Source organism: Pinus tabuliformis, chromosome 5_2 (assembly GCF_031772625.1).
Source record: "Pinus tabuliformis cultivar Carrire ecotype Pingquan chromosome 5_2, CPIR1, whole genome shotgun sequence".
NCBI lineage: Eukaryota > Viridiplantae > Streptophyta > Pinopsida > Pinales > Pinaceae > Pinus > Pinus tabuliformis.
In genome coordinates, this window is record NC_142306.1 from 555007552 (window position 1) to 555033022 (window position 25471).

Genomic DNA, 25471 nt, shown 5'->3' on the forward strand with positions numbered 1-25471 from the left:
CCATTTTCGGGTCCCTCGAATCGCTCGGTGACTCTACCGGATGACCATCAGATCGGGCCATCTCTTTCAACTCCCCCGCCGTCTCCTTCCGCACAAGGGTTTGCCTCGGGTTGCCTTAACCCTAACCCTAGGGATAACTATCCAGATCTATCCTCTCTCCCACAATCTTCTAGACTCCCTTCCTCACTTCCCAACTCATCCTCCATCGCAGATCTGGATCCCCTGCACACTCCGCTTTCTCCTGCTCCGCCGTTCGGCAGTTACTCGAATATCCCTCCTCTTTTGGGCGCTCTCCCTTCAGCATCCCCTCCTCCTCCTGAGGCCCCCTCTGTACACAAGAACAGCTCCAATCGCCGAGATGACTCATGCACGGAGCAAAGGTTGCGCAGAAAATCCAGATGCCTCAGATCTAAATCAGGAGACATTGTACTCAAGCTCGAGGAGGACATTTAATTGGGTGAAACAATGGATCTCACGGATAGAGTTTTGGTCGGAAGAATCCGGGGCTGAAGCTACACAGCGGACCGTCTGAAACAATGGGCCTCTGAGGTCTGGGGACAACATTTGGCTGACCTCCCCACGGTGCAAACCTTCATAAGAGGTTGGTTCGCATTAAGGTTCGCCAGGTCGGACCATACAAACTGGGTTTTATCATCTTATTGGCATTTCAAGCATGCACCCATTCTTCTAAAGAGACGGACACCTCTTTTTGATCCAGAAACGGAGTAGATAGGGGTTGGCCCTATTTGGATTAGACTGTCGGGGCTCCCATTACATTTCTGGTCCGAAGACATCTTTCGTCGTATTGGAAATTCCCTTGGCACCTATATGGAGTACAACAAGACCTATCAATCCACGAGCAAGATGGCATATGCTAGGATTTTAGTGCATATGGACACCAGAGGGGGATTATAGGAGCATATTACCATACAATGGAGGTCTGTCACTCGAAAATAGCAGTTGGACTATGAAGGAGTCCCCTATCAATGTCGAAGATGTCACAAGGTAGGCCACGTATACAAAGATTGCCCCCTGATCAATAAGGAGGGTCAGAGGCGAGCAGGGAAAGCCCCATATATTTCAATCTCTCAGGGCCCTCCTCAGACCTTTACAACGGTACAAGAACAATCTCAGTAGAAGATCACAAAAGCAGACAAATCTATCGAGAAAATGACAAAGAAGAAGAGTGGTAAAGCTCCACTCCGGCCACCCTCTCCACCTATGACGAGAGCTTGGGCGGCCATAGGGGACACCTTTTCCAAGGGCATGGCTATTCCCCCTCACTCTTTTGCTTTCATCGTAACTGAATCTATTTGGTCTCCTACCATATCTTCTTTGGACAGATTCACGACCCCCTTGGTTGTTTCTCTTAGCCCTCCTCGAACCCTGGCATCCTCCCATCCCCATATGCCCCTTCAACCTCCCATTAATCAACTATGCCCTTTGTCGTTTCCCCCTCCTGTCTTCTCTATTCCACAACCCTTCATATCTGAGGTCCCTCTACCCTCGTCATCTAGCTCTCCTTCATGCTCTGTTCCACGATACCCCCTCCATTCTAGATTACATTCAAAGGGGCCTGATGCTATTAGTTTCGATATTAATCCCCCATCCCCCTCTCTGAAAATTTCTCGAGGACGACCCTCCTCTCTCTCAAAAGCTAAACATCAGGCAGGGGAGGAGATTGCCTTGGGGAAACAAAAAACCATTAACTGGGTTCTTAGAGCAGAGCAAACCCCAAACCACCCCCCAGTGAAGATGCTCTCCTTCAATTGCAGGGGTTTGGCTAGCCGCGGAAAAAAACTAGCCTTGAGACGACTGATCGCGATGGAGGCAGTAGACATTATTTTTCTTCAAGAAACCCTAGGTCCCGCTAGTACCATCTCCTCCCTTCTCGAATCATGGTTACCTGGCTAGACCTTTCATTCACTTGATGCCATGGGCCGATCTGGTGGAATAGCCATGGGGATCTGTAATTGCTGAGCTAAGACACTGAGAGTTTGGGGGGTGCTCGGCTATCTGGGTGCGGACATTTACTTCCCCAATCTTGAATCTGACTTTAGAATCACCAACGTATATGGTCCCTGTCATGAGAGGGAAGATTACTGGAGGAAATTGTTAAATTCTTCAATCCTCCAGCAGGACAACATAATTTTGGGAGGGGATCTTAATTTCTCCATAGGGTATGCGGAGTCATGGGGTCAACAAGCTCAGGTGGACCCGCTGTCTGGTTTCTTTGAGAAAACGCAGGAGGATTACTCCCTCATAGACATCCCCACTGCCAAACTACAATCCACTTGGAGGAACAATAGAATCTGGTCGAGTAGTCTGGCAAGAAGGCTCGACAGATTCCTCATCAAAGAGCATCTGGTTAACAGAGGCATTCGATTCAGACAATGGGTGGGCTAAGGGGGCCTTTCTGATCACAGACCTATCTATCTAGAAGTGCAAGATGTCACGGAAAAACCTAAGGCGCCCTTTAAATTCAACTCCACATGGCTAAAGGATGCGACCTATATGAAGATGGTGACTGATTACTGGAAGGCTCACCCCCTAGGCCCGAATGGGAACATAACGGAGAGCTTCATTCACAACATGAAGGAACTGAAATCCCTCTCCAAGGATTGGGCACATCGGAAAAGGGAACAGGAATATCTCCTACCCAGAATAGCAGAAGAGGAAATAAATAAATTCGAGGAAGAATCCACTGGATTTTTTACCTCCCAGGAATAGAAGGACAAAATTGCCTCACTTCTGCATAAGAGGACTCAAATTCTGAAGGATAGATAGGAGAGCTGGAGGCTTCGGAGCCGGGCTATCTAGCTAAAGGAGGGGGACGACAACATCAAATTCTTTCACAAATTTGCCAATGGGAGGAAAGTAATCAATACTATATGGGAGCTCAAAAATGAGCAAGGTCATACCATTCAATCCTTTACATACCTAGGGGTCCTGGCAATTTATAAGGACACTCCCATTGCTACTTTGGCATAGGTTATGCGAACTGCTTAGCTCTTCCCCAGATTTGTAGATCAGGAGACGGAGCAGGATCTTAATAAAGAGGTCTCCCTTGACGAGCTCGAAGGAAAATTGAAATGGCTTAAGAAAGACAAATGTCCAGGGCCGGATGGCTGGACAGTGGAATTTTTCACCGCTTTTTTTGACACCATAGGGGCAGATTTATTAAGAGTCATTGAAGAATGTCGAAGACGAGGGAGGATGCCAGTAGGCCTCAATGCCACTTTCATAGCCCTCATCCCTAAATCCGACAATCCCTCCTCTTTTAATGACTTTCGGCCCATCTCCTTATGTAACTGCATCTACAAAATCATCGCCAAGATTCTTGCCAACCGATTAAAGCCTGTACTATCCATGCACATTTCCCCGGAACAATTTGCTTTCCTTCAGAACCGTCAGATCCATGAAGTGGTAGGAACTGCTCAGGAACTCCTTCATTCCGTCCAGCTTAAAAAATTAAAAGGTATGATCCTGAAGATAGACCTCTCTAAATCTTTTGACAGAGTTAGTTGGTTATACATTCGAATCTTATTAACACACTTGGGCTTTCCCTTCCCCTTCATTAAGTGGATTATGAGTTGTATAACCAATGTATCTTATAGTGTCCTCATCAATGGCTCGACAACCCCCTTCTTTTATGCGGAAAGAGGACTTAGGCAGGGTTGCCCTCTTTCCCCTCTCCTTTTCCTTCTCACAATGGAGGGTCTCAGCAGAATCATTGGTGATCATCACAGGCAAGGGAGAATCAAGGGGATCAAGATTACTGAGTCCTATATACTAACTCATCTGCTTTTTGTGGACGATGTTCTCATATTTCTCAACGGAAGCATAGGCGACCTATCTACTCTTCACAATGCTTTTGGTATCTTCCAAAAAGCTATGGGAATGGTGCTAAATGAAGCAAAATCCTCGATCTCGGTATCTGGCTGCTCTCAAACTGAAATCTATCATGTGATCAGGAGATTCCCCTTCACTATTCTGCCCTTAGAGGAAGGGTTGAAGTATCTTGGCTACCGTCTGAAGCCAAATGGTTACAAAATCGCCGATTGGTTATGGCTAATCACTAAGGTAGAAAAACGTCTGAACATTTGGTATCATAAATATCTGTCACGGGCTGGCAGGTTGATTCTGATTAAGGCAGTTCTGGAAGCAACACCCGTGTATTGGATGACGTTAGCTTGGATCCCTAGAGGTATTCTGGCCAGGTTACAAAACATTTGTCGTCGATTTTTATGGAAGGGGAAACAGCCAGGGAGATTTTTCGCTTGGACCAGATGGGACACCCTTGCCTTGCCCAAAAGATGGGGAGGTTGGGGCATCAAGAGATTGGATATCTTCTCTAAAGCATTAGCAGCCAAATTAGGATGGAAATTGATCAACAACCGCAACTTATGGACGAAGGTAGCAACTTCCAAATACATAACCCCCCTCAATCCTCTCGAATGGATTAGGCACACTCCAAGGAATACTACAAACATTTCCATTATTTGGAAGGCCGTCCTAAACGCTTTGAGCCTTATTCGGAATGGGCTGACCTGGAGAATTAAATCTGGAAGTTCGGTGCGCATAGGGGAAGACCCTTGGGTTGGTTGTGGCAACGCTCACAGACTGCTTGCGGATCTGAAAACTCATCTCGCAGATCAAGGCACCTCTCACATATGCCACATCGCAGATAACGCACGCTCCACCATGTTTCAACAGGCCTGGAAGTCTGCGAGGCACCTAAACATACCTATGTCATGGCATCAGATCTGGCATGATTACACAACTGCCCTAACAGAAGCCCACGTTTGAATCTCAGAAGGAGAGGACGAACTTATATGGGGCCACTCCAAGCATGGTTTATACACCCCTAAGACAGGATATCTGGTTCTGATGGAACCTTATAAACCCCAGGTCATAGAGCCATGGTGGAACCTCCTGTGGAAGCTGAAAGCAGCACCAAGAATGAAACTGCTAATGTGGTCCATTTTGCATAACAAAATACCGACAGGTGACAACCTGATGAAGCGATCTTATATGGGTCCTTTTTGGTGCCATCTCTGTAGGAACTACAACGAAGATATCGATCACTTATTTCTGGATTGTCCTACCACTAAAGAAACATGGACAAACCTGCTCTCAACGCTCTCCATCCCAAGAAGGTGGCAAGGGAATAATATAAAAGAAGCATGGACCATCTGGTGGAAGGAAGCCATGGGCAAGGAGAGGAATTTACCTCTTCTCACTTGTTGGGCTATATGGATAGCCAGGAATCAAATTATATTTCAGCAGATTGCCCCACTCTGGTCCTCCATCTTGTCCAGAATTTTAGCTGACTATCACTCTATACCCGAAGAAACCACCCAACAACCCAACAGAAACATCACACCAGAGATCATCCAAGAAGACACTCCATGGGCTTATTTTGATGGTTTGGCTCAGGAGACAGGCTGTGGGGGGGAGCTATTCTTCACATCACTGGAACCCATTCCTACAAAATACAAATGGGTCTGGGTAGAGGAACCAATAACTATGCTGAGCTTTTAACTGCCAAATACCTTATACAATTTGCATTGCATAAACATTGCATGAAACTGCAACTCTTTGGTGACTCAAAACTTGTATGCAATTGGATAAACAAGAAGTCTAACTGTAATGCATATTCATTGAGGCACATTTTGGAGGATACTCACAGGATCATATCTCATTTTGACTCCTTCACTTGTCATCATATTTACAAGGAGCGCAATGCGGCTACTGACCAGTTATCCAAGGAAGTAGTGCATAGGGATGAAGGCACCTGGTTAATACATGAGGAGAGGGATGGTACCACATATCAGTACTACCATAGACCGTTCATAGACCCAACAACAAATTAAATGATCGAAACATGAACTTCAGATGCTTTTATCTTGGATTACATGTAAATATTTATTTTAAGAACTTTGCTTCTCTATACTCTCTCTGCGAAGAGATCATAATGTTTTTGTTTTTTGATTAGTGCTCCCTGCGTGGAGACTACAATACTGCTCTCTCATCTTTTGGACAGGCAACAGCCTACGTAAAGCATATACTCAGCATCTACAAAATGTAATTTTCTCTTATTAATGAAAATTATGACTTTTTCCAAGGGAAAAAAAAAGACTATATTAAACGGCTAGTTTTTGAAAAATAATATATAAATTATGATATTAGTTTATTAATTTATTAAGAACAAATATTAATAAGTAACGGCTATATTAAATGGCTAATTTTTGAAAAATAATATTTAAATTATTTTATTAAAAAAATTTAACAAGAATAAAAAAATCAAAGTCAAACTTCAAACAAGGAGGGAAGTCAAAAATTATAAAAAGGAGTCAAGACCTTAATCGAGAGAAGATCATTTAATAAATAAAAATAATTATTGGAAAATAAAAAAAAAAAAAAAAAAAAAATATACACAAAGTCAAAAGAAAAAAAATATATATATATATTCAAGGAAATATAATCAATAAATAAAACAGGTTCAACAATAAAATATGGGGCTGAGGCCCTTCTATTTTTGAATGTCAACCACTCAATGCAAAATATGCACAATAAATTTTAGTCACTGTTGTTGCAAAATCTAGCAGGCTTGGTGCAAAGCCTGACTAGGAAGAATTGGACCTTATGGCAACAAGAAAAAGGGTTGCCACTGTCACCTCAACAACCTTTATTTTGTTCTTTAGTGGCATTTGACCCAACGATGCTTGAAAGTGGGAGGTATGTAGAAATTCCTTATAGATTCAAATTGTAGATTGTAATATGCTAAAACAATTGACTTGAATCTACTATACTCATTAGCGAAAACATGAAACGATCGATGAAATCACAATGCATAAAAGAGAAAGAATTAAATCACACATAACACAATAATTTTATGGGGAAAACCACAGCTAAAAACCCATGCTATATGTATATTGTATTAATCAGAAAACATGAGAAGATTAAAATGCTTTGCTCAAGTGTGAGCAACCTCTGCACTATCTCAATCTATCTCACTGTGTCCCAGACAAGCTCAAGCCAATACTTAGCCAATTCTGCTGCCTGCCAAGCTCCTATTTTCTTGTGCAATTTCCTTGGGAATTAGCCCATATTTAATTGGAAAATTCCACAAATATGAATTGCGCAATCCTCATAGGCTTTCCTCTGATTACATGCACCATTTGTACAATTCAGATGATTATACAGTTGATAGTAAACTGTCCCTAAACTCCAATATCAAAATGGATCTTTCTATGACTTGCCATGCATGAGTTAATTATGAGTATCTTCAGTTTACTGGTTGATCACTGCAGGTTACACCCCACTACTGGATCTCCCACTAATTCCTCCATCAGTTGGAACTAGTTTAACTGACTTTAACTCAGTTAGACTGAATCAATTAAGTACATAAACTCAATTAGGGATCCTATAATGTAGGAGACAGTTTGCATGACTAAAGTTAGACCCTCAACTTGAATTAACTGAGCCAACTAAGCAAAATTAACTTAGTTAACTATTACAAGGTGTCATGAGATGTGGAATTACAGTTAAATTCCTAATTCATTTCAAGGACAAAATTAAATTAGCATTTTCTTGTTGCATTTTCAACACTCCCTCTCAACAAGAAAGGGATTATCTGTTACCCCGATCTTGCCTATGTGAAACTCGAATTTTTATCTTGACATTGCCTTTGTCAAAATATGCATCCTTCTCCTCTATAGGAATGTACTCTAGCAACATGATTCTCCTCTACACACAATCTTGTAGATGGTGATATCAGATGTTGTTATGCTTGGACCAATCATGAAAAATTGGATTCTCAAAGAGTTCGAAAAAACTCTGATTGTCACAATAAATAACTATAGGATCCATCTGCTGACCAAATAACCCAATAAGGATCTTCCTCATCCAGCTAGCCTCACAAGCTGCTTGACTAGCAACCATGTACTATGCTTTTGCTGAACTGAGTGCAATTGATATCTGCTTCATGTTGTACCCAGAAAATGCTACTGACCCAATATTGAAGATTCCCCCTGATGTGCTCTTTCTAACGGATGGACTCCCTCCCCAATCTAAATCTATGAAGCCTTGAAGCTTCACTCCCTCTGTTCGTTTGTACCAAGGACCAAACCGAGTGGTGCCTCTAAGGTATCTCAACACATGTTTGGTTGCCTTCCAATAAATTTTGGTTGGCTTAACCACAGCTTGAATAAGTTGATTAACTACAAAACACATGTCTAGTCGTGTGTTCACCAAATACATAAGTGAACCCATAAGTTGTCTATAAATAGTAGCCTCCACTACTTCACCTAAAGTAGCATTTTCCTTCCTCCAATTATCTACTAGAGGAGTCTCCAATGGTTTGCTGCTCTCCATGTGGAACTTCTTCAGTCTCTTGTTGGCATACTTTCCGTGAGAGACAAATAGTTCCTCATCTCCTTGCCATACTTACATACCAAGAAAGTAATGCATCAACCCCAAGTACTTCATCTCAAATTCGCTTGCAAGATCCTCTTTGCAAGATTTTATCAACTTCTCATCACATGTTAAAATCAAATCATCAACATATAATACTATAATCAACAGTTTACCTTCAACCATAATATGGTAAAGATTCGCACCTACTTCAATTTTAGTGAAGCCCAACTCGGTGAAATAAATGTCAATTCTAGTGTACAAAGCATGAGGTGCTTGTTTTAGTCCATACAATGCTCACTTGAGTCTGCACACATGTGACTCTCTATTGAAGGTATAAAATCCTTTAGGCTACTCAATATACACCTCTTCCTCAACCATACTGTTGAGGAATGTTGTCCTTACATCCATCTGATGTATCTTCTATCCCATCTGCGCTGACAGTTTTAGAATAGAACTGATTGAAGACTACCTTGCTACTGGAGCAAAGGTCTCATCATAATCAATTCCCTCCACCCGACGAAACCCTCTGGCCACAAATATGGCCTTGTGTTTCTACACACTCCCATATGTTGTTTCCTTTACCTTGTAAAGCCATATGGAACTCACCACTGACTTGTTTGTTGGTCTTGGGACCACTTCCCAAACAATGTTTCTGATAATGGAGTCATACTCAACCATGGCATCAACCCATGTTGGTTGTTGCACTGTTTCCTCAAATAAGGATGGCTCAACTTCCACACTCTTGCTCATTAGAGCAATGTATCCAGTGTACTGATCTAGTGACATCCTCTACCTGCATTGTGATATGGGTGCTCCCACATTCTCTCTAGCATCAGGCATGTTATCACTCAGGTTGTCCTTAAGCTCCGTGTTACACAGTAATTTGTCACCATTGGTCACCGTCCCTGTTACCCCTTTCCCGCACTTTGGAGGACTCATTCCGGGACTTGTGAGCAGTGACATAACTTAAAAACACTCGCATTAGGTTCCCCTAAGTATGGACTTCATGTGCCTTGAAGACATCTCCTGCAAAATATCCCTGAAAAGTGCCCTTTTTCCATTAGCGTGGGTCCACAATGTACTACCCGCACCAATGAAGGAAATCCTCAAAAGAAGGCGCGACAGTTGGCGCTCTGTCTTAGAGTTACACCCGCACCAACCGAGTTTGGAAAAGATTTTTAACAAACGCGCACCCGGATGTTTTTTCCCTTCAAATCATGAAGTTTTTGAGGATAATGCTAATCTCTTGGATGTCGAGATTCATCATCTATCCCTTACATCTATCCACAATGGCTTTTTGGGGATAATGCCAATCCATAATGGGTGTCTTGATTCATTGTATCTTCTTCCCCTCCTCCATCTATAAAAGCTTGTTTTGGTGCATATGACAAGCTAGTTTTGAGTATAGGGAGAATGATACTGTCAGAAGTCTGAGAGATTGTTGTTGAGTCTTATTTGCATTCATAATCAAAGAGAGAGAAAGGCTTGTTGCAAGACATATGTAGCTGTTCGCCCAGCCAGAGGAGGGATTCAACGTCAGAACCTTGGTTGTACTTTTCTCTGTTGATTACCATTAATAAACGACTATCATTATGGTTCCGATCTTATTGTTCATTATGATAATGTTTGATCTATATCTTTTCTGACCGATATATGGTTGTATTTAGTGGATTTTATGCTTGTATTCGCTTCGTTCTTTGCATGTGCAGGTATCCATTCGCGGAGATCGTGAGGATCGTGACCTGCTGGAGCAAGGGAATGGGAGTATCAACTCTTCCACGACACTAGCGTTGGACTTCAGGTTGGTTCTCATAATCCACTTTCAATTTGCAACTAGGAACTTGCATGGTAGCGTTGATTGATTGTTGCTAGACCCATTTTAGGCTAGTGGGATTGCCTCTGTCTGCAGAGGGGATTTACCTCTCCAACAATTTGGCGACTCCGCTGGGGAAGCTATTTCTTGTTTGATTCGTAAACTTTGGACGGAGCCTGAAGTATGGCCAGGTAGCCTTCAAAATGCTATTGCTCTGCATTAGCGAAGTAGATCAACGCCACTTCAGTCAATCTCCGGTTTGGTTTACGAACCGAACAGCTTGGAGTTTGTCTTGCACTTTGGTTTTCTCTTGTTTGCTTGCTTAGATAAGCTTTCTGGGTTGGATTTTTAAGTTGTTTCTTGCTGCCTGGTCTGTCTAGATACTGTTGACCAAGCCTTGGACTACTTGTTTTTATTTTTAAGCTAGCAAACTTGATTGGCGCTAGTTTTTCGCCTGACAGTCGCGCCAGGCCTGTGAACTTTTCCAATTTGCTTGTTTGCAGCCTTCCAAGCTTGGGTTTTGTGTCTAGCTACACCTTTTTCAATCACTTGAGTGTGTCAGAGTCTTGTTTGACTGGTTTTGAGTTTTTTTGGCAAATTATTAATTTGATTTCCTTTGATCATTACTTGGAGGTTTGTCTCGATCTTTTCACAATTTTGCATCTTTTTGCTTTTGTTTTTGCAAAAAAAATTCCCCCTCATTCGCCAGGGGGGGGGCTAAATTGTGTATGAGTGTTAATCGCCTTTGAGTGTTTTTAGTTTATGATCTTTGGAAGTCTCACCCGTTTTTCTTGGTTTGCACTTGATTGGTTCTTAGATTACATTAGAATCATCGTGTGTTTGAGAATTCTCTTGCATAGATCACACTTGCATAATTAGAATTCTCATTTTCAGGATATGAATGAAAAGTGTGCATAGATTACATTTGCATACTTTGGGTGTTTTCCAGTTTCTGTTTCGGTCTTCTCTTGATCCAGTCAACTTTTTGGATACTCTTTTGCATCTGTTTGGTGGTTGTTGAAGCTTGTTTTTGGGTTATTCGAGCAATTTAGTTCTTTTTGCTTGATTTCCATATGGCTTCGTTTTGAGCCTAGATCACATGGCTCATTGAGATTTTGGAGTTTTTCTTGGTTTGAAGGATTGCCTTTCTTTTCAAAGACTTGATTGTGTCCATTGAGTGAAATTTGTTTTTTTTTTTTCTCTCTGTTATCGTATCTCTCAAAATTTACTTAGTGCATTTTGCCAATAAAAGAAAAACGAGCAATCTCTTTTGCGTTATATTAGTTAAGGAAATTAAAGTTTTTCGTTGTTGTTAGTGATTAATGACTTTAAAGAAAAGTTTCTTTTATTGCCATTAGCTGCATTAGAGTTATCATTGTTTGTTTTATGATCATTTTGTTCGATTGAAATATCTCAACTCTCTCGCAGTTAGCATTCATCGAATGAAATGATATATTTTGGCATATAGTTTTCATTTAGGAAATTTTGAGATATTACATACGGTAAGGCCTGAAAATCGAAACCTAATCAAAGTTCAACCACAAAATGAACTGAATGAATCTAACAACACATTGGAACTTAACGCACACATTTAGAGGTCTAGGCTAGAGACATGTTCCAGCGTCATTAAACCTAGTCACTTTTGTTTCACATTATGGTTGGGTGATTCCCCCTTTTGTGACTCGATAGTGGTCTAGCACGGATTTGTGCTCCCACGTACCGTCGAGCATATGTGGAGACCCCACTAGGTTATCATCCTTTATCCACAGGAAGCCGTGTCTGCCGCCTTACAAGCTGTAATGCACTGAACACAACATTCAGGAAGATTGATTGTCGTACGGGAAGTCCTTGGTTTTCATCTGATTGCCAAGGTGTATAAGCAGTTTTACGGATTGTTTGGTAAAACTTTTGCCTAGTTCTCCAGAGTAGTCACTTTTGACCCTTTTCGGACTCCCTAAAAGAAAAGGTTCACCTGAGCATTTGTCACTTCGGGCTCACTAAATATTCGAAGGAGACTAGAATCATCTTTTTGTCCTTTTCTCGACTCTTAAAAAATGAAAAGGTCAAGTTATGTCCTCGCATCTTAAAATTTATTCAGCCACGATTCACATTTACCCGGTTAGATCTTGTTTGTGTTAGCTTGAGTAGGGTTCTTGCTCGTTTTCAATGGCAACCTTCCCCGAGTCTACCAGTCAAGGTGTTCCCCTGGATGGAAACCCTAGTCCATTTCCTTCTTTTGGAAATGTCGGTGCTTCGTATATGGCAACTTTGTCTTTGCCTGGGTTAACCATCGGTTTGCCCGTATGGTTGTTTTCAACCTCGGTGGTCTCGAGTGTGATGACTCCTGTTCCACCGTCTCCTCCACCCAAACAACATCATGTTGATTCCAAGGTGGACCTCTCCGCTTCTTCGCCTGTTTCTACGTCCTCATCTTCTACTTTGCCTGGCGAAAGTCTGGATTCAAGTAACCAGGTGGCTAAGAAGAAGAAGAAGACTCCTAAGCGAGAGGTTAAAAGTACAACTCAAGTCGAGCCACCTTCTGCTCCTCCGCGGAAGGTCAAATTTCCTTGTAGGTTGTGCAAGGAGGACCATCTTCTTCGCGATTGTCCTGGAATTCCGAAGGTCTTAGAAGTATGGTCTCGTGATCTGGCCCACCCCTCATCGTCCTCTGAAGCTCACGGCGATGCTAATCTATCATCTAGAAATGGTAAGGGAAAAGGGAAGATTCGAATCCCTTGTAGACTTTGTGAAGGCAATCATCCCCTTCACCTTTATCCACTCATGGATAAAGCCTCTGTTGTCTTGGAAAGTCTCACAGCTTCTTCCCCCCAACTACCCATTGGCTATCAACGTCTCTATGCAGCCGCAGATCGTTCCCCTGCTGACAAAGAGATCGACCAAGATTCCTCTCTTGTCCAGCCTCCTCTTCCTGAACCTGGCGCTACCAAGCCTGTTCCAGACCAACCATTGGTCGGAAAGAGTGTCGACTCGAGTTCACCACCAGTCGACCACTCTGTTTCGGAAGAGCATCATTCCCATGTTCTTCTCGTCTCCTCAGATTCTCCTGCGTCCGGAAATGACTCTCCTATCCCAGCTACTCCTGAGAGTCCTGCTTCGGTCCCTTTAGAGAAAGGGGGAAATCATACGATTCCCCCACCAAGTAGTTCAGTCGTTTCCTTCAACTGGAGTCGTTTGGCTACCCCCCGCCTTCCATCCCATGTGCCTTTCTGGGTCATGATACACGCCTATAATAGGGCAATACCTGGCACTATTTTCGATGAGGGTGCATCTGTCAGTATTATGCCTGCCACTACTTGGCAAGCTTTAGGTTCCCCACAGCTTGTGCCAGTCGCGCCGAATCTGATGGCTTTTGACGGAGGAACTAGTCAAGCATTAGGGATCCTTCCAAAGTTCCCTATTACTTTGGGAAAACTGTCTATATAGACGTATCGGTTACCCAAGGTGCTTTAGATTTTAGTCTTCTCCTTGGGCGTGACTATGTATATGCCATGGGGGCCCTGGTCTCTTCACTTTTCCGCGTGGTTTGCTTTCCACATGATGGAAGAATCATGATTATAGATCAATTATCGTTCGTTCGTCCCCGGGTGCCTCCTACGCAGTTCTCATCCCCTCCTGGTTTTCATCCACCAGTTGCATCTGCCCCACCGCAGATCAACTACGTGGCCACCTATCCCGTGCCTGTATCCGGCGATGCCGCCGTCGTGCATAGTGTCTTGGGGGCATTAGGTCCTGACTTCCAAGATGTTGGACTTCCATCGAGAGTGCCACTCTTGGAAGCCCCGACTTCCTGTTCATTATGACGAGGTTCGGGCGGAGCATAGTTCGTTTTCCTATGTCAAGCTCCTTAAAAAATGAAACTAGGCTTGGTCGGAGCATAGTTCCTTTCCTGTGTCAAGCTCCTTAAAAAATGAAACTGGTACTGGTCGGAGCGCAGTTCATTTTCCTATGTCAAGCTCCTTAAAATATGAAACTAGGCTTGGTCGGAGCATAGTTCGTTTTCCTATGTCAAGCTCCTTAAAAAATGAAACTAGGTGTCCGAGGATAGTTTTGATCTTGTGGCGACCTCGTTAAAAAACGAAACAACGTGTTTCGAGCATAGTTCCTGATCTTGTGTCAAGCTCGTTAAAAAATGAAATAAGGGTTATGAGGATAGTTCTTTTCCTCTGTCAACCTCATTAAAAAATGAAACCACTCCCTTTCCAAATCGAGTCTTTTGATTAAGATCTCGTAAAATACAAGTCGAGTCTTTCACAGATCTCGAGAGTGAACCTTCATTCCATCCACTTTGTTGAATGCAATGAAGCTTGGGGGGCATGTACCTCGATTTGCGTTATTATGCTGGGGGCATGCGAACTTATAACAAGCATAGTTTTTCGTTTCAAGATTGTGTAAACATGAAACCGAATCCAAGCAGAGTTCTCCATGGTTCAAGCTTGTGTAAAAATGAACCCATACCCGATTTACATCTCGTGATTGCCGCCTATTCGCTAAATTTTGTTAGATGAGCCTTGGTTGTTTCATTCCATCGCCACCATCTCTTTGGCCGATCATATGCTTTCACTTGGTTGTTTATCCTTTCCTGAGGAACTGCAGTGATGAGTGGTTTTATTAGCTAACCTCTTGACCATTATATGTTTTGAGTAGTTCCACCATTACCGGAACCAGTTGCTACCCTTTATACCACTCGTTCCTCCAGGACGAGTCTCCTTTTAAGCTCTTTTCTGACTCGTAAAAAATGAAAAGATTGCCGAGTATTTTTCCCTTTTTGACTCGTTAAAGAGAATAAAAATGGAGGTCTGCTTTCAGCTCTTTTCCGACCGTTTAAAGACGAAAAGATCGCCGAGTTATCCCTCTTGACTCGTTAAACGTAAATAAGAGGCGGTCATCTTTAAACTCTTTTCTGACTGTGTAAAAACGAAAAGATCGTCAGACCTTTGTCGTTTCAGGTTCGTTAACGGTTTCGAAACGACGTGGTTTCGATCGCTTTTTTACTTTTTCAGGTTGAAATCACTACTTATGAAAAGTACTCCTCAATCGTAATGGTCGGGCGGTTCTTTCGAGCATTGTTTTATACTTTTTCGGGCTCAAGAGACACAACTTTACGAAAAAGGACACCCTTGGAGTTTTCTTTTCCGCAGTCTTTTCAAACTCTCTAAACATGAAAAGACGCCGAGTTTTTCCTTTGTCAGACTCGTTAAAACTTAATGGCATTGGAGTCCGTCAAGATGACGTTACAAGCATATGCTATCCCCATCAAGCTTGTAAATAAAAATAATTGGGGTACTCGCCAGAAATGGTAGTGGAAAATGGAACCATAATTATTGTTGTGTCGGTAGTATGTCGCTCTTGAACATGGCACTTGACTGCTTTTGTGTCTGGGTGGGGATATCTCATCTCATTTTTCACTTGCCTCCGTGGATTTGGGTAATCCTGTTTGATCTCTCATCTACTCATTGCCTCGTCACCATGACCTCTGATCCATTGATGTCAAATACTGCCAATTCCACTGTCGTGCCGCCGATATGTTCAAGGGAAGTTGACCTCTGCAGAGTAACAACCTCTTTCTGATAGCTCACATAATTTTGATCCACCACAATATTTTTCTCTGTCTCGTGTCGATGATGTGGGAAACACTATGGCCCACCTTCGATCAAGGTCACTTCCTGTCGACTTCAACTCATTATCCAGGAAGCTGATCTAGAGACTCCCTTCCGGTGCCTTGGAGCCTGCATACCTCAATGGCAGGTTCTTCGTGTTCGACGTGAGGTTTTCATCATTGGCCTCTGATCGAATGATTCTACAGGTGTTCGACGCCAGCTCACTAATTCGCACGCCGTAGATTGTACCTATAGTACCTTGAGGGCCATTGTCATTATTGGTGGTACCTCTCGCGTCTATTAACAATTTTCATTATTGACTGGTAATCAGACGATGTTCATGCATGTTCGACTTCAGCTCATGTATTCACATGCTTGAACTTGTACTTTTGTTCGGGTCAAGATGGAGCGCAAGACCCTGGATTTTGTCTGTTGGAATCCAGGCTGTGATTTTGTGGATTCTTGTTACATGACTCATTCACTGGATGGCTGCGACCATACCTGAGTCTATTCATCGATCCTAACCGGATGGCTGCGCCCATACCATGGATCTAGATTATTATGTACTCTGTTATGGATGGCTGCGACCATACCACATATATCATGTACTTGAGCTATCAGTTGTATCTCTCTATGCAGATTCTCCGGCGGCAGATGCATGTGTTCTTGTAAAGCATTTCACCCCTCTCTCTCTCTCGGGCCTCATGCTTTAGGGGGGCATCTGTTACACAGTAATTTGTCACCATTGGTCACCGTCCCTGTTACCCCTTTCCTGCACTTTGGAGGACTCATTCCGGGACCTGTGAGCAGTGACATAACTTAAAAACACTTGCATTATGTTCCCCTAAGTATGGACTTCATGTGCCTTGAAGACATCTCCTGCAAAATATCCCTGAAAAGTGCCCTTTTTCCATTAGAGCGAGTCCACAATGTACACCCGCGCCAATGAAGGAAATCCTCAAAAGAAGGCGCGACAGTTGGCGCTCTGTCTTAGAGTTGCACCCACGCCAACCGAGTTTGGAAAAGATTTTTAACAAACGCGTGCCCGAATGTTTTTTCCCTTCAAATCATGAAGTTTTTGAGGATAATGCTAATCTCTTGGATGTCGAGATTCATCATCTATCCCTTACATCTATCCACAATGGCTTTTTGGGGATAATGCCAATCCATAATGGGTGTCTTGATTCATTGTATCTTCTTCCCCTCCTCCATCTATAAAAGCTTGTTTTGGTGCATTTGACAAGCTAGTTTTGAGTATAGGGAGAATGATACTGTCAGAAGTCTGAGGGATTGTTGTTGAGTCTTCTTTGCATTCATAATCAAAGAGAGAGAAAGGCTTGTTGCAAGACATATGTAGCTGTTCGCCCAGCCAGAGGAGGGATTCAACGTCAGAACCTTGGTTGTACTTTTCTCTGTTGATTACCATTAATAAACGACTATTATTATGGTTCCGATCTTATTGTTCATTATGATATTGTTTGATCTATATCTTTTCTGACTGATATATGGTTGTATTTAGTGGATTTTATGCTTGTATTCACTTCGTTCTTTGCATGTGCAGGTATCCATTCGCGGAGATCGTGAGGATCGTGACCTGCTGGAGCAAGGGAATGGGAGTATCAACTCTTCCACGACACTAGCGTTGGACTTCAGGTTGGTTCTCATAATCCACTTTCAATTTGCAACTAGGAACTTGCATGGTAGCGTTGATTGATTGTTGCTAGACCCATTTTGGGCTAGTGGGATCGCCTCTGTCCGCAGAGGGGATTTACCTCTCCAACACTCCGGAAAAGGATACGGCTGAGGTAACCATAGACCAACTTTGGACTGCAGGTTCTAGCCAACCTGCAATCAGAGAGGGCTCTCTCTTTTAGGTTTAGCTTTGTTTGAAATGATTTTAGGCTAGTTATCGAGCTCAGGGGTTTTTGTTTTGTTTTTGGTGGGAAGGAAGATGTCTCAAGTAGAGAGGAAAAACATAGTCTGGTAAGTTTCAAACCATTGGGCGTGGAGTCAAAGAACAAGACTGTTGGTGTGTATTCTTAGTCACAAGACAAACATGGAGCAAGGTAGCTGCATATGAAACAATCTTTCAAGCTAAAAGGATGGAGTGAAAGTTAAGGCATGAGAGGCAATTAAGAATCTCTCAAACATGTTAGGCAGAAAGAAGATGAATGAGCTCTACCTAGGAGCAATTAAGAATTCCTAGTCAGCAGGCAGTCATATGTGAAAAAGGTTAAACATGAGCCATAAAGGAATTCATATTCATTCCCAAATCAAGAGGAAAACATTAAGAAACCACAGAAACTGATCATAGAGTGCAAGCATGCAAATTCTAAACCAATCTTTCTTTCTGTGATTTGAGCATATATGAGATGAAAATAACAGAGATGAGGAACACTTATTGATTCATACAACAGCGCACGAATTCCACCTTCACTTATTCAATCATTTAAACACAACGCAGACAGTCGTTCTCCAAACTTTTGAGCATTCTTTGATTATAGAAAAAGTATCAGACATATAGTGTGAGTCTCTCTTGAGTTACATTAGCCGACCAACCCTTTTAACAATGCTGAGGGTAGTATTTATACAAAAATTAGATACAAAAATATCTAGATGAGAAGTTAATAGCTAATAACTTCTCTAACAACTCTTAAGAAGTGGCTGATGAGAGATAAATGCAGAAATAAATACAAATGCAACAGCTGCCCTTTCTGTCAGTGAGTGTTGACTTCTGAGCTCATTTGAGTCGGCTGAACTGCGCTTTCAAAAATTCGCGCCCTTAAACTTATTGTCCCAACGTCTTTGCTTTGTGACCGCTTCAACCTGTTCGGCGTGCTCTGTAACTGCTCTGTCCGGTCTCTTGTGCTTTAACTGTGCTCGCTGATGACCTGCAGCTGTCTTCGATTTTGAAATAAACAAAAAAAAGGGAAAAACTGAAATCACCTGGGCAATACGGCCAGTATTGCTTGCCACCAATTCTCAAAAGGCCACTATTGTCTTTGTATTTTGACAAGTGTTTCATCGGCCTCTGTGTACTTGTAATAACTAGGCGGCATCTCAAACAGATGATTGACCTCGTGTTCCAGGTAAAATAAGCTTTCCAGTCTGTCGTAGAGCGTCTGTCCTGTAGGTGGCCCTGTCTCTGTTGCGGAACTTGATGCAACAGTAAGCTGATTATTGAAAAAATTATTGAGCCTGGTAGAATACTGGTCACATGTCAATAGTTTTCCAGCACTGGTCAGCAGGCTGGGCAATCCCCTGGTTTGTAATGCTGCAAGACTTACGTCAAAATTGTCTACATCTCTTTGTATGTCCCGACATCTTGCCTCCAGAGTTTGCACCAGGCTTCTCAATGTGAGCACACTTTTTGCGGTCAGTATGGCATCTGTTCTATTCATGATATGAAGTGCTGCCAGTTCTTCCCTAGTCTGATGATTCAGAAAATTGATCATTCTGTTGGCCTGGTCAGGCATATTTCCCAACGCTGCCTTGGCTCTCTAGCTTTCAGTCTTAGCACGACCAAGCAGTTCCACTTGTTCATATATTGCCTGAATTGACCTCCATTGGCCAGTGATTGACTGATTTATTTTGGCCCACAGGATCTTCTTTATTTCAGCTAAAGTCTTATCCAATGACAGCTCCTTCTCCAAGGCTTTGATTCTGTCCTTCAGGGCTTTGATTTCTCTTGATTGCTCACCTATTGTCATTTTAGATTTGTCATATTTTGTTTCTAGCTCAGCCAATTTTTCTCTGGCTTGTTTAATCTCTGTTGCCTGAAGCTCTACTTCTTTGATAGCCCTTCTTAATTCGTCCATACTCATACTAGACTCAGGGACTGCTGTTGTTGCTGCTGCAGCATCTGTAGTTGTTGTCGTTGTTGGAATTATAGAAGGGGTGGCCGTTGCTTGTGCTGGAGGAACAATAACAGTAATTGGAACTGTTTGAGGAGGCTGGGAGGCCGACTCTCCCTCCTTGCTTTGTAGTGCCCTCTCCAAATCTCCCTCTAAATCAATTACTCTTTGATTTAATTTCATTATCAAATCCCATTGATCCTCAGCTTCTTTTTCCTTTTGCAATTCACCTGTTTGAGGATGCTCAGTAGGAAGCAACCTCAATCTTTTCTTCAGTGCAGCAATGTCATCATCTTTCTTTTTCATAAGGGTCCTCACACCCTTAGGATCTTTTGGATCATGACCCAAGTCCATAATGATTTCCTCCAATGTTTTGATTCTATTATCCTTAGCTGTGGAGGACAATCTTTCAAAATCCAGTTGAGTGTTGGTATTCTTCAAAGATTCGCCTAAATCATGGGCCAATGTGGCCTTTTCTGCAAGGGTAGCATAAAGCATTTCAGCTGTCTGCTTGTGTAGCTCTATTTGGTCCATAAGGTGGATATCTTTGGACAGGACCTCTAACCTTGTCTTGACGAAATTTGCAGCTGACTGCGGCTGCGGAACCTTGGGCTTGAAGTGGGTCAGGAACATCTTCTCTTGTTTTATATCAAATGCTGCCATCAGTCTTTCTTGCTTGGCAGGTGTGGCCTTTAGGAATTGCTCATATAATTGCACTCTTAGTAGCTCATTTTGAGCTTTGATTTCTTTGAAGCTGGCCTTGGTGCTGACTGGTTTTTTGCCTTTTTGTGTGGAGGAAGATACCTCCATGCCGCGTTGTGTATCTTGCTCTTGCTGTCTCTGCTGCTCTTGCTGAAAAGAGCTTGTTGGTGTTTGCAGGCTTGCTTCCCTTCTTGGACTTTCTATAATTTCTTCACTGACCTCCTCCTCAATCGGAGAGTCCCCTCTTTGCCTTTTTGACTCAGGTTGTTGCATAGACCCACTAGCAGGTGTGGATTCTTCTCTATCTCTCTTCCTGCTTCTCTCTTCATGGGCAGGAGTCTGCAAAACTGGTATTTGGGTTGCCTCTGTTTGTTGTGGAAGGGCCTGCCCTTAAGTCTGTTCAATTGAGGTGACCAGCTGTTTAGTAACCGTTTGCTCTGTCTCCATTGGCTCCTTCCCTTTGGCTACACCTGCTGCTAATGTAGAAGCCCCCTGGGCGGCTCGTGCAGCTACAGTTGTAGCTGGGCCCTCTTCCACTTGGTAGGGCAGCTTGAAATTTACCTGGTCATCAGAATCCTAGTCAAGAGTTTTTTCAAGGTTTCTAGCAGTTTGTTCCAAAATTTCCTCTTGAGCTAATTCTTCAAATAAAGTTCCATGTGCCCATGCATCCTGATTAGCATATTTTTCAATGTCTGGTTTCTTGGAGTGGTCATAGGGTGTCAACCTATACTTGACCCTTCTGGCATTAATAAAACCAAGCGGGTCATAAGGGACCCACCAAAAACTCCTTTTCAACTTGAATTGATTACTGAGTATCAGGTCAACCTCTTGCCAACCATCCTTCTTATTCATGATGAAGGGGCCTAGGTGGTCTCTGAATTTCAGTTGTGCCCTTTTCTTAATGCTGTGGAAGTGAGTCAAATCTGAGTTTATAAGCTGCCTGTAGTATTCTAATGCAAACAGCCTCATTGGCACATATCTCGGAAGCCTGTAAGGGCACAGCTCACAGCCATAAATTCTGATGACAGTATGGTTTTCATATAGGTACCAATCACCTAATTTGAAATTTTTAGACAGCTGTAAGATCTTTTGTATTTCATAGGTTATTCAGGGAGGAGGAACCTTCATTAAGAGGCAGGACACAGGATATACAAACTGGTCAATGAACTCACAGTATGAATAAGGGGAGTCTTGAACTTGGTGGAAAACTGATGACCAGAAGATAACAGACCTCTTCTCTCCCCTAGCATCCAACTTCTTGATGGGGCATTGAAAGACTTCAGACTGATAAAACATGAACAAATGATAGATATAGGAGGAATATTTGAAAATCACCTGCCTATCTAATCTGGTGAGCTGGTCATGGATCTTATCTGATATGAACCTGGAATAATTGTACTTGGCAGCAGGAGGTTGTCCTTGGCTGAAAGAGGATAATATAACCAGTATTGTTTCGTCTACAAGTTCAGTTGATGTGAAGCCCAACACATATGATATCATATCTACCAGTAGTTTGCCCACCTCATTGAAATGGTCATAAGGATATGGAGGTGATTCCTTTGGTTGGCAATATTCCCTCATGAATGTCTCTGTGATCATTTCCATCTTGGTACCAAGTAACCAAGAAGTCTCTTGCAGCAAACTGTTTATGGAAAAGGGCAATAGCGTGTGATTCGTTCTGAAGTTCAGCATCTGGTTGATGGAGTCAGGAGTAGTGTAGAAAAGTATGCTTCCAGATGAAGACTTAACGGCCCTTTGACTCGGTTCATAATTTGCAGCACAGAGATGAATAATCTCAGGAAAGATATTCACAGAAGGAAGGAAATAATAAGGTAGATTGGACTCCCATATGCAATACTTGTCAGTTTTATCCAAGAAGCTGTTTCTCAGCTGGCAGTAGGTGCGTAGATGATTCCTTTTGGCAACAAAGTCTTGGATGAGATAATCTGTATCGGCCAAGGGCATGGACTCGAGCTCTTTACTTGGTGGGTGGACGGGAGTAACACTCAGAGCAGACGGAGCGGCCATTGGCAATTTTTGAGTGCCTGAGCTGAAAGGATGGCTAGTGAAACAATCGGCTTATGAGATTTGCTTACAATAAATAGCAGGAGTAGGCGAACTAAGCTTCAAATGTGACAATGGCTGGACAGCTTAAGAGCCTATGCTGTAAGAGGTCAATTTTGCAGAATTTTGGGTCGATTTCCCCTTTTCTTGGTGAATTCTCCGGAGCTAGAGACTATGAGGGACAATGCAGGGGAACAGAGGGCAATTGTAGCTTCAGTGGTCGGATTAAAACAACGGAACAGGGTAAAATAGGGCAATGCTGAACAGCTGAGAAATCTTTACTGGGGGCAGGGCGTTAAACTGAATTCTGCTAGTAAACTTGCAAATGGGCAGAAGGTCCGTGAGACCTTTCTGAAGTAAAAGGGTTTCCAATAGGTTTAATGGGGTTTCAAGTGCAGCAGAACTATAAATTGGGGAATTTTCGCAGGTTCACAACAGATAAAATGCAAGTAGAGGGGCGAAGAGAGGAAGATATGATGAATACCTGGTTCGAATGGCGCCGAAGGTGGACGAACTGGTGCGTAGGAAGGCTGCTAACTCGAAATGCAGGCCGAGGCAGCTTGCTTGGTTGATTTCCAGCTTTGAGAGTGAGAAAATGGATGAAACAGGGAGCCGAAGCATTCAAATGAAGCAATAAGAATGAAAAGTAACGGTCGTCCACGCCCTTTTTAAGCAAAAATTGACAATTGGCGCCTTTGGCGCTTTTTTCGGGATGACGTCAGCGTGACATCATTGGCAGGTCCCGGGTACGGACGGACGACGTGGTGGGATGACATCAACAGATGACGTCATCATGTACGGGTGGGTAACGTGGCAGCATGGTGGCAGGGCAAAGATACAGAAGGGACGATGTGGCGGTGAAGTGGCACAGAAGCGGAACGCGGATGGTGACGTCATAGGGGAGGAGGTGGCGCTGACGTCAGGCAGGCAAGGTGGTAAGTGGTATTGGGTGCACCGCTTTAGCGCCTGAGCGGTTTTGGGGGGAGGGGCTCCGCCACACCCCAGAGCTTGACGCGTGGCGGGTGTACGACGGCAAAACCGCTGAACTCCTGGACGCTAAAACTCAGGCTGTTGGCGCACGGAAAGGCCCGCCCACCGTAAATCTGGGGCGGGCTAGATCTAACGGCTAGCGGGGCAACCAAAGTGGCGGAGGGTTAAAACGGGCCCCTCGCGGTATTATATTGGATTATTAACACGGCCCGGGGGAGGGGGGGTAATCATTAATGAACAAGGTTTAAGTGTTATGTGCCGGCGGGGATTTAAACTTTGGAACGATGGGTTTGGGTTTATATGCGCGGTTTAAACGAAAGTTTAATGTTTAAACATAATATGTCGACATTTAAACTTTTTAAACAATGACTGCGGGGGAAAAGGAATGGTTATCAGCTCAACGGGGGGTTGACCGATTCCAAGGGGGGAAATGAGGGAAGGGTTAAATATAAGTCCCGGATGGACTTAATATTTCCCCAGATTAGGAACATATGGCTATAGTTCCTAGGGAGGCTATTTAATATTTTTGGGGATTTTTATATAGTTTTAGTAATGAATAGGGATAAGGGAGAAATTAGGGAGCTACATAGTAGAATTAGGGATTAATATGGATTGTGAGGTGAAAGAAGAGCAGAAGGCTAAGTTTCAACAGTAAAACTTAGATATAGGGGCAAATGAAAGTGAGAAAGTGATTTTAGACAAGAAATGTGGCTTCTTTTCAATTAAGAAAACCCACTTTACCTCAATGCCTCACAAAAATGAAATGGAAAGAGGACTTGTTGGGCAGATCCCAAGGTCTTTAAGGGGATGTTAGTGAGGAACTTTTGAGGGGGAGGAGAAGGGAAGTTAGACATGCTTCCAAAATTCTGCCATTTAGAGCCCGCTTTGCTACCTCTGCCATTGATGAAATGAGATGTGCTTGTTAAAGCCCAAAACTGAAGACAATCCTGTTTCTGTAACCCCAAGCTACCTACCCTATTTACAATACCTAGATTTTTTTGTTACTTCAGGAAGGGAGCACTTAGATTTGCAAATCCTGCTCTCTTTTTCTTTTCAACTGCCTTCCTATCTAAAAACTACCCTTATTTCTGCCAGGGGCTCAGCTTAAACTATTGAGTTCCCAAGATTCTCTACCTATCTGTACATCTGCCAAACTTAAACTGTTTGGCCAGATACATTCTCTATATTCTAAAGCAAGCAAATTTAAACCTAGAGAAACCAAGCTTAGGCTGTTTGGCTTTCCTTTAACTGAGAAATCATTCAAAAATGGAACTTTTGCAGCTTGAAAAAGATGAACATTTTTGGTACTTCCACTGTCAATCATGAAATATGGAACCTGTTGCAACAGGAGGCTAACAAGGCATCAATCTTTCAACCTCTTTGGTGCACTTCCTTCCATCTCTAGGAGTCTCTGCAAGAGTGGGTGCTTCCACTCTCTTCTCCTCTGCATGTGCTTTCTCCACATCATCCTGAGGTTCCTCCTTTGGAGCTAAAATCTCCTCATCTACATGTAACTGAAGCTCCCTCTCAAGGGAACATCTCATGGCCTTCTCTTCATCGAACTTCACATCTCTACGAACCACTGTCATCCTGTTGGATGACAGGTACACCTGATAGTTGTGAGGTGTATTAGTGTACCCCACAAATATACCCAATGCAGTTGTTGGCTCTTGATTTTTCCGTGCATCCTTGATAACATGACAATAGACTGATGAACCAAAGATCCTAAAGTGTGCCACATCTAGTTTCTTACCTGAAAAAACTTCTTCTGGTGTACTCATCCTAAGAATTCGATGAGGGATTCTGTTATGCAAATAAACAACTGTGTTGCATGCTTCAACCCATAAGTGAAATGGTAGGCCTTGATCATGTAACATCGCCCATGTAGCTCCCACAATAATTTTGTTCTTCCTTTCAGCCACCTCATTCTGTTGTGGGTTATGAGGTGTTATTAACTCTCGTCAAATGCCTTCTGATGCACATAATTTCTTGAATTCATTCAACACATA